Source organism: Choloepus didactylus, chromosome 26 (genome assembly GCF_015220235.1).
Source record: "Choloepus didactylus isolate mChoDid1 chromosome 26, mChoDid1.pri, whole genome shotgun sequence".
In the NCBI taxonomy this organism is placed as follows: Eukaryota; Metazoa; Chordata; class Mammalia; order Pilosa; family Megalonychidae; genus Choloepus; species Choloepus didactylus.
Window position 1 is genome coordinate 17,121,379 of NC_051332.1, and position 11,344 is coordinate 17,132,722.

Genomic DNA, 11,344 nt, shown 5'->3' on the forward strand with positions numbered 1-11,344 from the left:
CTGATAGGTGTGTGTCTGTGGGGGAGAGTTGGGTGGGTCCACATTCCATGTTAGTCCTATTGATATATTTGAACAAACTATGAGGAAACTTTCTCATTGTCAGTGCCACCATCATCAGCCAGAAACTTCACATGTGTACATAGCTCTTTTTAAAGCATTTGTCCATTGTAGACATGATTCTTTCTCTATTTATACCATTTCTCTCTGTCCCCAATGACTGTATCAATTCTCCCACTAATAATAGAGCCATTTCACTGCCTGTATGTACAATTAAGATCTTCCTAGTCTTTTATTATGCATACATAGATGCAATATTCCTCATTATCAAGACATGTGACTCCCATGTGGCCATATACTACTAGTCCTGCTCCTCCCCTTTGTAATTAGTTGTCTGCCATAGTAAGGATCCCATACTGGCAACTCATTTGGGCTAACCCTCTGTCAGTCCAAATCGTTTCATCATTTCTATGACATCCCATTTCTGCTGAGGGGTTCCTGTTCTGACACCTCCAGGAATGCACATTTAATTCTTCTCTCTGGCTTGGGGATTTATCTTCATTGTCCTGTTTTATATGCACATACTTTCTAATGTGTACTAGTTTCCATCCAGAGAGTGAGTGAAAGCCTCTCCCACTTGTGCCCTCCACATTCTTATGATGTCTGTTTTTCTCTGCTCTGGCAGCTCTGTGTGTCTAAGGTTTTTGGTAACTGCTGAAATCCTTTAAGGAATGATTCTTTATTTATACCATAATCCCCCCAGCTGAATCTTATCTTAGTCTTAGAAATAAACAAAGAAAATTGTGAGAAAAATAATTTTAAGAGTCTATTTAGGTAAATTGAAGATTGATTTCCTATTCATCCAATGTGAGTGATGGTCAAGCACATAAAATACTCCTTGTCAGAATTGAACATATTAGACTGCCCACTCTAAAATCACTCAATTGAAACCATATTGAACAATCTTAAAAAAGTTAACATTTTCTCTTTTCCATTACTGTCTTATTTATCTTTAAATGAGTAAAGATTGTCAATTGTATATTCATATGAAAGAATATTATTCAAGATAATTGAGATACATTTTAGAGTAGACATATTTATAATTCATCAAATATTTAGCAATATTAATAATATTTCAAAGGGTACCTGTGCCGGTTTGAGTGTATTGTGTTCCCCAAATGCCATTATCTTTGTGGTCTTGTGTGGGGCAGAAATTTTGGTGCTGGTTAGATTTGCTTGGAATGTGCCCCACCCAGCTGTGGGTGATAATTTTGATGAGATGTTCCCATGGAGGCATGGCCCCACCCATTCAGGGTGGGCCTTGATCAGTGGAGCTATATAAATGAGCTGACTTAGAGAGAGGGAACTAACTGAGTGCAGCTGGGAGTGATGTTTTGAAGAGGAGCAAGCTTGCTAGAGAGGAACGTCCTGGGAGAAAGCCGTTTTGAGGTCGGAGCTTTGGAGCGGACACTGGCTGCCTTCCCAGCTAACAGAGGTTTTCCGGATGCCATTGGCCATCCTCCGGTGAAGGTACCCGATTGCTGAGGTGTTGCTTTGGATGCTTTGTGGCCTTAAGACTGTAACTGTGTAGTGAAATAAACCCCCATTTTATAAAAGCCTAATCCATCTCTGGTGTTTTGCATTCTGCAGCATTAGCAGACTAGAACAGATTTTGGTACCAGAGAAGTGGGGTGCTTTTGCTGCTGAGTTTGCAGATACCAAACATGTTGGAATGGCTTTTTAAATGGATAAGGGGAAGTTTCTGGAAGAATTGTGAGGAGCTTGATAGAAAAGGCCAAAACTGCTTTAAGGAGACTGTTTGTGGAAATATGGACTCTAAAGATACTTCTGGTGAGGACTTGAGCAGAAATGATGAATGTGTTGTTGCAAACTGGAAGAAAGGTGATCCTTGTTTTAAAGTGGCACAGATTTTGGCAAAATTGAGTCCTGGTGTTGGATGGAAGGAAGAATTTGAAAGTGACAACCTGGAATACTTAGCTGCGGAGATCTCCAGACTACATGTGGAGGACGTACCCTGGCTTCTCCTTGCAGCTTGTAGTAAAATGCGAGTGGAGAGAGATAAACTTAGAACTGAACTCTTGGGTTCAAAGAAACCAGAGGCTGATGGCTTGGAGTATTGCAGGCTTCCAGGGGGTTTAATCCCAGAGGCTACAGCCCAACATGAGGATGTAATAAAACACAGAACCCAGCCACCATTTCAGTACAAGCCAAGATTGGAGATGGAATTATCCAGAAAGGATTTGTGGAAAGTCCTATTGTCTAATGGCTTTGACCCTTGTGTGCTTCATGCAAAGCCAACAGAATTTTTGTGAGATCTTTATAGACAGAGCTATTGCCTGTCTGGACTGGAGGAGACAGACAAGGAAAAAATTAAAGGAAAAATCTCTTCAAAGACAGAGCCATGGAGGTTGAGGTCTGGAGTCGAGGTTTCAGGCTGGGAGAGCAGAGCAGCCCACATGCATGGAAAGGGTGAGTTTGCCCTGGAGGTCGAGGGCGGGCTTTCTGCCTCGATGCTCTGGAAGAGTTTTCCCACCTCAGGTCCCAAAGAGGGTGGAGCACATTTCCAGGGAATTGGGGAGAGCCTGGCTGCCACCCCACTGTTCTGAAGGGGTTGAGCATGTGCCCCTGAGATGGAAGGGAATCCGGGAGCTGCCCCGATGTTTGAGGAGGCTGGGGCCAAGAAGGTGGTCTCCCCAATGTGTGGATATGTTGGAGTACTCACCCAAGCATTTGGAGAGGAAACAGCTGCTAAAAATGCCCTTGGGAAAGGTTAGGCTCCCACTCTCTCAAGCCCCAAGAATGCAACATTGTTCTGTTAATGACTCTCAGACTTTGAAATCTAATGGAGTTTGTCCTGCGGGTTTTAGGAACTGTTTTGCTCCTGTTAACCCTGTTTGCCTTACTGTTTCTTCTTATGGCAATGGAAATGTTTATCCTATGAATGTCTGTCCTTTGTATAATGGGAGCACATAACTTGTTCTAAGTTCACAGATCCACAGCTAAAGGAAAATTATGCTAAGACTGGCCATGCCTATAACTGATTCTGATGGGATCTTGTACTTAACTTTTGTTACTGAAATGATGTAAGTTTCTGTGATATTGTTGTGGGATGAATATATTGTGTATTTGGAAAGATAATGTCATTTTGGGGTCCAGGGGGTGGAATGTGCTGGTTTGAGTGTATTGTGTTCCCCAAATGCCATTATCTTTGTGGTCTTGTGTGGGGCAGAAATTTTGGTGCTGGTTAGATTTGCTTGGAATGTGCCCCAACCAGCTGTGGGTGATAATTTTGATGAGATGTTCCCATGGAGGTGTGGCCCCACCCATTCAGGGTGGGCCTTGAACAGTGGAGCTATATAAATGAGCTGACTCAGAGAGAGGGAACTGAGTGCAGCTGGGAGTGATGTTTTGAAGAGGAGCAAGCTTGCTAGAGAGGAACGTCCTGGGAGAAAGCCGTTTTGAGGTCGGAGCTTTGGAGCAGACACCGGCTGCCTTCCCAGCTAACAGAGGTTTTCCGGACGCCATTGGCCATCCTCCAGTGAAGGTACCCGATTGCTGAGGTGTTGCCTTGGACGCTTTGTGGCCTTAAGGCTGTAACTGTGTAGCTAAATAAACCCTCATTTTATAAAAGCCTAATCCATCTCTGGTGTTTTGCATTCTGCAGCATTAGCAAACTAGAACAGTACCTATACAAATTAAAAAGGAAATAACTTCCTGGACATATACATGCTTTTATCTAATAAAAGATTAAATAAATACATAGATAATTTGGTACTCAATTAAAACATTTTATATATTCAGTAATTTAAAAAGTGACATCTAAAAGAAATTACATTTCTTGAACACATATAGAATCAAACAACCATTGAATTCACATCAAAAGGTTTCAGCTGACTTGAATTACAGAATTCTCTGCTGTTAGTTTAGGGAAAGAGTTCCTTGTACCACCAGAAATTGAGATTTTACCAACTCCATGGTGAATGGCCCATTTTCAGGACATAAAACTTGCTGTTAGCTTCTGGCCAATTTTCTTATTTTTTTTTTCTCAGATATGTTACTTATCACATACCTTTAAATAAATCATCAATTTATGATGGCACAATAATGTCAGAGAATTAACCATTGTACAAACATTAATAAAGAGATTTAAATTGGGTTAACAAATCTCATATTTTTATGAATAAAGTGCCATGTCTAGCATTTATGAAAAGATTACTCTTCCTTCTCTGGCCTAAGAATAAATCAATATCAACTCAACATTTTACAGTTTATTAGGAGCCATAATATAAAACTTTATACTTTTAGTCTAAAAAAATGCATAAATGATTTCTAAACACAGATTGGTCAGTTATTTCTCCCTATATATTTTGTTTTCCAAACTGGCATATACTTTTCCCTCATTAATTCATAACAACATGGAGAAATATTCATGATCCACTATGTAAGTAATTTTGAAAAAAATAGGTAAAATCATATATTACTACAAATATCAATTTCAATAATTAAAATTGTCTCTTTATTGCATTAAATGTTAAAAAGTTAGTAAAACACAACTGTGTTATTACATAGGAAAAAATACAAAAATGACCTAAGATATGAGAACAATAACTGAGAGATGAAATATGAGTCAGTTTTAAGATCTTCTAAACAAGTGCTACATTATATGGATTTCTTTCTTCATTCCACTCCTTCACTTTGTTTCACCCTTTCTGGATTTGATAGAATGACCAAACAGCAGCTAGGAATATTATCAGATATTCTGGGGTAGACCATCAACTTTGTTTTATATGGCATTGTCATGGGTTTCATTGTGGTTTTTACAATTCTGTTAGTCACTTTTTTTTTTCAATGTCTCTTTTTAACAAGTTTTATTCATACAGCATACAATCAATTCTAAGTGCACAATCATTGGCTCTTTGTATAATCACAAAGTTAAACAATCACAACAACAGTTAATTTGTGACTGTTCTCATTTCTTATGAAGAATATCCCTCTATTAAAGACATTTAGCTTTGGTGTAGTGTCTTTGTTACAATTATGAAAGAATGTTACAATGTAACTGTTAACTATAGATTTTACTTTGACTTAATTTTTTCCAATATAACACCCTTTTAACACCTTGTAATAGTGGCCTAAGTTTGTTCTGGTTCATGTAAGATCTTTCTTATATTTGTACAAGTAACCACCATCACTATCCACTCTAAAATTTGCTAAGTTATACAGACCCAGTTTTTATCCTCTATTTTTCCTTCTGGTGCCATACATGCCCCTAGACATCTTCTTTCAACCATATTCCCACTCAGCTTTGTCCATTTTACTTGGAATAATGTGCTACTAAAACACTGCAACGTGCTATCCATTTGTGAGCCTTTACAATCAACCTTGCTAAACTTTCTGTACTCCTTAAGTATCAAATGCCCAATGTCTACTATCCATCTATCTCTTGATAACCTGTGTTCTGAACTTTAATGTTCAGAGTTTGCTCATTATACTTAGTTCATGAAACCATATAAAACCCTCACATGGAGTACTATTCTCTTGGAGATTTTCTTTTGAGAATCTCAGAATTTCTCCAAGCAACAATATCTGTTTTCTTTTTGAACAGGAGTTCAGTTCTTAGCTTATACATTTCCTCTCACATTTTACTACAAGCACCAAGGAGAAATATGCTGCACTTTTCACATTTAGTTTATAAATCTACTCAACTAAGTATCCTAGCTAGTCACTTTCAAATTCTTCCTTCCATCTGACATCAGGATTTAATTTTGGCAATTTCTCTGCCACTGTAAAACAATGGCAGCCTTTCTTTCAGTTTGCAATTAATCAGAAGTCTCTATGTATTCATTAGAAATATCAGCATCCTCCATATTTCTAGCAATAATCTTCAAAGCAGTCTGGACTATTCTATCAACCAAGTCACAATTCTACCAGCCTGTACCCATCACCCAATCATAAAGCCTTTTCCACATTTTTAGTATTTACATTAGCAGCACCCCACTTTTTAATACTAATATGTTTTTGTTTGTTAGACTGCTTAAAGCAAATACCACGTAGTTGGCTGGTATTTGACAATGAAAATTTATTATCTTACAAACTTAAAGTATTGAGGCTGTGAAAATGCCCAACAAAAGGCATCATCAGGATTATGATGTCCTCCTGAAAACCAGCTGCTGGAAATCCTGCACTCCTCTGTCACATGGCAAGGTACATGATGGCTTTAACTCATCTCTCCCTTCTCTTCCAGGATGTGTTGCATTCACCTTCTTGTTTCTATGGCTTTCTCATTCTTTGTCTGAATTTCTTTCTCTTAGAATGGACTCCCGTAAGAGGATAAATACCCACACTGGGCCATGACTTAAACTGAGGTAAACTCATCAGAAAGTTCTACTTAAAATAGTTTTACACTCACAGGGCTGGATGAGCTTTAAGAACATGGTTTTCTTGGGGTATATACAGTTCCAAATCATGGGCCCATGGATCATTCACTAAGATAAATAATATATTCAGCCATAAAATTATTATCATGAAATTTGTAAGAATTGGGATTCAACAGAATATTACTCTGGCCATAATGAATTCAAAGTAGAAAATATTCCAGAAATATTACTGGAAAATCTCCAAACACTTGTAAAATAAGCTACCCATGTACAAATAATATACAGGTCAGAGTGAAAGCCCTTAGAGAATTCACAAAGAACATTAAATTGAATGAAAAAATATATAGCACACCCAAAATTTGGGGGTTCCCTAAAGCAGTGCTGAGAATGACATTTCAGCACCAAATAGTAGAAAATTCCAAAATAAGTCAGTTGAGTTCACCTCATGAAACCAGATCAAGGAGAGCCAAATATAGACAAGGCAAGCAGAGACCAGGGAATATTAAAGAGCAGAAAACAATAAAATTGAAAACAGGAGAACAGTGGAAATAACCAGTGAAGCACAAATTTGTTTCTTCAAAAATTACCAAAAACATGAATAATTTCTAGGAAGATTTCAACTGAATACAAAGAGAGAAAACAAAATTCAAAAATATAAAAAGTAAAATGTAATGTTGCTTCATACTCTGCAGCCATTAAATGGATAATGCTACAGCACTAGGAAAATTTTACAGTCCTAAATTTGACAACTTAAAAGAAATGGACAAATTTCTTGAAAACCATGAACTACCATGCCTCACATAAATGAAATAAACAATCCAAGTATCTTATCAGTAAAAAAAGATGATAGAATTTTAAAAAAAACAAAAAGAAATAACTTAACCCATATATTTTCACAAATATATACAAAAGATTAAAAGCATAAATAACACTAATTTTACATAATATCATCCAGAAAAATTGAGATGACACTTACCAACCTATATTAAATTTCTACCATTACCTAATGTAAAAAGAAGACATATATGTACACAGAACACACACACAGACACACACACACACAGAGAAACAAAACAACTGAAAACAAATATGCCTCATGAAGTTAGATGAAAAAATCCTCAGAAATATATTGGAAAGTTTAATTTGTTATTGTGCACAAAAACATATACTCAATGATCAAGACAAAATAATTCTGTATATGTAATACTATTGCAATATTCAATAATTAAATGATGAAATTTACCATATAAGCAAGCTAAAATGTAAAACTCATTTGATTATCAATTGGCACCTAAAAAGGCTTAAACAAATCAAAAACCAATTCATTGTCAATATCCTCAGCAGAAAAGGAAAGAAGTGGAAATTCTTCAGCATTATAAAATAAATCTACAAAGAAATCATAGTGTTAGCATAATACTTAATGATGAAATTTTGATTGCCTCCCCCATTGATTGGGAAAAAAGACAGGATAATTGCTCTCACCATCCTTATTCAAAATAGTGTCAGATGTGCAAACCACTGTAATAAGGCAAGAAAAGAAAGTAAAAAGCAAACAAATTAGGAAAGAAACCTGAAAAGTGTTCAGAAAAACTTCTAAAATTTATTGAAATTTTATTCATAATAGCTCCAAAGTGGAAATAACCTTGGTGTGCTTTAATGGATGAGTGGTTCAAAATCTGGAATTTTCCCATACTCTGCAATATTACTTTGCAATTAAAAGGAAGAAATTATTGATAATTACAATACCTTGGATAAATACTCAACCATGTTCAGAGAAATAAGTCAATCAAAAATTTACATAATATCTTATTCCAAATTTAAAACAATGGCAAAATGTCAAAAATTTAGAAAATAAGATTAGTGATTTTCATTCATTATGCACTTGGTGGTGAAGTAGTAGTAGTATGTGTGTTATAAATATGTATTGTGAGAGATCCTTGTGCAATTAAACATTTATTTACCTTAACTGGGGTGCTGGGTACATAAACTTAAACATGAGAAAAAATTATATAGAACTAAATTGATACAAATGGACTCGGGTAAGATGGTGGCATAGAGAGGAGTGGAAGCTAAGTAGTCCCCCTGGAACAACTACAAAAAACCAGAAACAACTAGTAAATAATCCAGAATAACTGCACGGGGACAAACGAGACCATCCACTCATCATACACCAACCTGAATTGGGAGGAATGCCTGAGAACACAGCATAAAATCTGTAAGTAAAACCTGCGGAACCAAGTCGTGAGACCCCGTCCCCCATAGCCCGAGCTGCAAAGCCTCGTGGTGCCAGAGAGAAGCTCTCTCCCAGCAAGTGAATATAGCTCAGCTGAGCTCCAACTGGGGTTTTAAGTAGCGAGTGTGAACTGCTCACCACAGGTACACATCCCACAAAACAGACAGAGGCTTTGGGTGATGACTGACCTGGGAGAGCCAGAGGGTCACCTTGGACTGGGTCTGAAGGGGACTACCTGTTTCTTTTTTGGCTCAGTGGAGAAAGCCCCAGTCATTTTCAGTTTCCAGGGCTGTGACTCCAGGAAGGGTGGAGACATCATAAGGAGAGAGGGAGACCATTGAAATGCTAATGACCTCCACCTGGGGTGTCTGTCTTCTCTAGGAGGAAAGGGGTGGGGCCCTTTCCATTCAGAACCAGACCCCAGAGCCTGGGGGAACATACTGCCTCACACCAGTCAAGAATTATATGCTGACAGGCGCCACCTGCTGGGCAGAAAAGCACCTGCTGGGCAGAAAAGCACAGTGACCCGAGGCATCAAAGGCATCAAAGGCATCAAAGGGTGGAGCAATTTTCTAAGACACACCCACAGGGAAACCACATACTGAATATTTCTTTCCTCTGGGACCTGAGCCTGTTCTGGTCTGGGAAAACCTGATTTGGATAACTAAGGAAACCATGCATAGACAACAGAAAATTAAAACCTACACTAAGAAAAACAAAGTTATGGCCCAGTCAAAGGAACAAATGTACACTTCAACTGAGATACAGGAATTTAAACAACTAATGCTAAATCAGTTCAAAAATTTAGAGAAGATATTGCAAAAGAGATAGAGGCTGTAAAGGAAGCACTGGACATGTATACGGCAGAAATCAAAAGTTCAAAAAAACAACTAGAAGAATCTATGGAAATGAAAGGCCCAACACAAGAGATGAAAGACACAATGGAAACATACAACAGCAGATCTCAAGAGGCAGAAGAAAACACTCAAGAACTGGAGAACAAAACACCTGAAAGCCTGCATGCAAAGGAGCAGATGGAGAAAACAATGAAAAAATATGAGTAACGTCTCCGGGAACTCAAGGATGAAACAAAGTACAATAATGTATGTATCATTGGTGTCCCAGAAGGAGAAGAGAAGGGAAAGGGGGCAGAAGCAATAATAGAGGAAATAATTAATGAAAATTTCCCATCTCTTATGAAAGACATAAAATTACAGATCCAAGAAGAGCAGTGTACTCCAAACAGAAGAGATATGAATAGGCCTATGCCAAGACACTTAATAATCAGATTATCAAATGTCAAAGACAAAGAGAATCTTGAAAGCAGCAAGAGAAAAGCAAACCATTACATACAAAGGAAGCTTCATATGACTATGTGCAGATCTCTCAGCAGAAACCATGGAGGCAAGGAGGAAGTGGTGTGATATATTTAAGATACTGAAAGAGAAAAACAGCCAACCAAGAATCCTGTATCCAGCAAAGCTGTCCTTCAAATATGAGGGAGACCTCAAAATATTTTCTGACAAACTGACAATGAGAGACTTTGTGAACAAGACACCTGCCCTACAGGAAATACTAAAGGGAGTACTACAGGGTGATAGAAGACAAGAGTGCATGGTTTGGAACACAATTTTGGGAGATGGTAGCACAACAATGTACGTACACTGAACAAAGGTAACTATGAATACGGTTGAGAGAGGAAGGTGGGGAGCATGTGAGACACCACAAGAAAGGAGGAAAGATAAAGACTGGGACTGTGTAACTTGGTGAAATCTAGAGTATTCAACAATTGTGATAAAATGTACAAATATGTTCTTTTACAAGGGCGAACAAGCAAATGTCAACCTTGCAAGGTGTTAAAAATGGGGAGGCATTGGGGGAGGGATGCAATCAGCATAAACTAGAGACTGTAACTAATATAATCATTGTATTATGCTTCCTTTAATGTAACAAAGGTGATATACCAAGGTGAATGCAGATAAGAGGGGGGGATAGGGGAGACATGTTAGACACTTGACATTGGTGGTATTGTCTGATTCTTTATTCTACTTTGATTTAAGGTTATTTTTCCTTTTGCTGCTTCCTAGCTGTCATTTTTTTTTCCTCTTTCTTTTGCCTCTCTACCTTCTTTGACTCTCCCTCCTGCCTTGTGGAAGAAATGTAGATGCTCTTATATAGATAGTGGTGAAGGTCGTGAACACATAAATGTATGACCATGCAGAAAACCATCGATTATTTACTCGGGATGGAATGTATGGTGAGTGAACAAAACCATATTAAAAAAAAAAATGGGTTGATGACAAAACCTCGAGGGCAATATACTGAGTGAAATAAGCCAGACACATTAGGACAATTATTACAGGGTCTCACTGACAGGAACTAATTATAATATGTAAACTCATAGACATGAAATATAAGGTACCAAGATATAGGACGAGGCTTAAGAACGGGGAGTGGTTGCTTAATATGAGGAGAATGTTGAATTAGGATGAACTCAAATGTTTGGAAATGAACAGGGGTGTTGGTAGCAATATGTGAGAATAACTAACAGCGCCAAATGGTGTGTGAATGAGGTGGAAAGGGGAAGCTCAGAGTCATATATGTCACCAGAAGGAAAGTTGGAGGTCAAAAGAAGGGAATGTATAAAACTGAATCCTATGGTGGGCAATGTCCATGATCAACTGTACAAATACTAGAAATCACTTCCATGAACCAG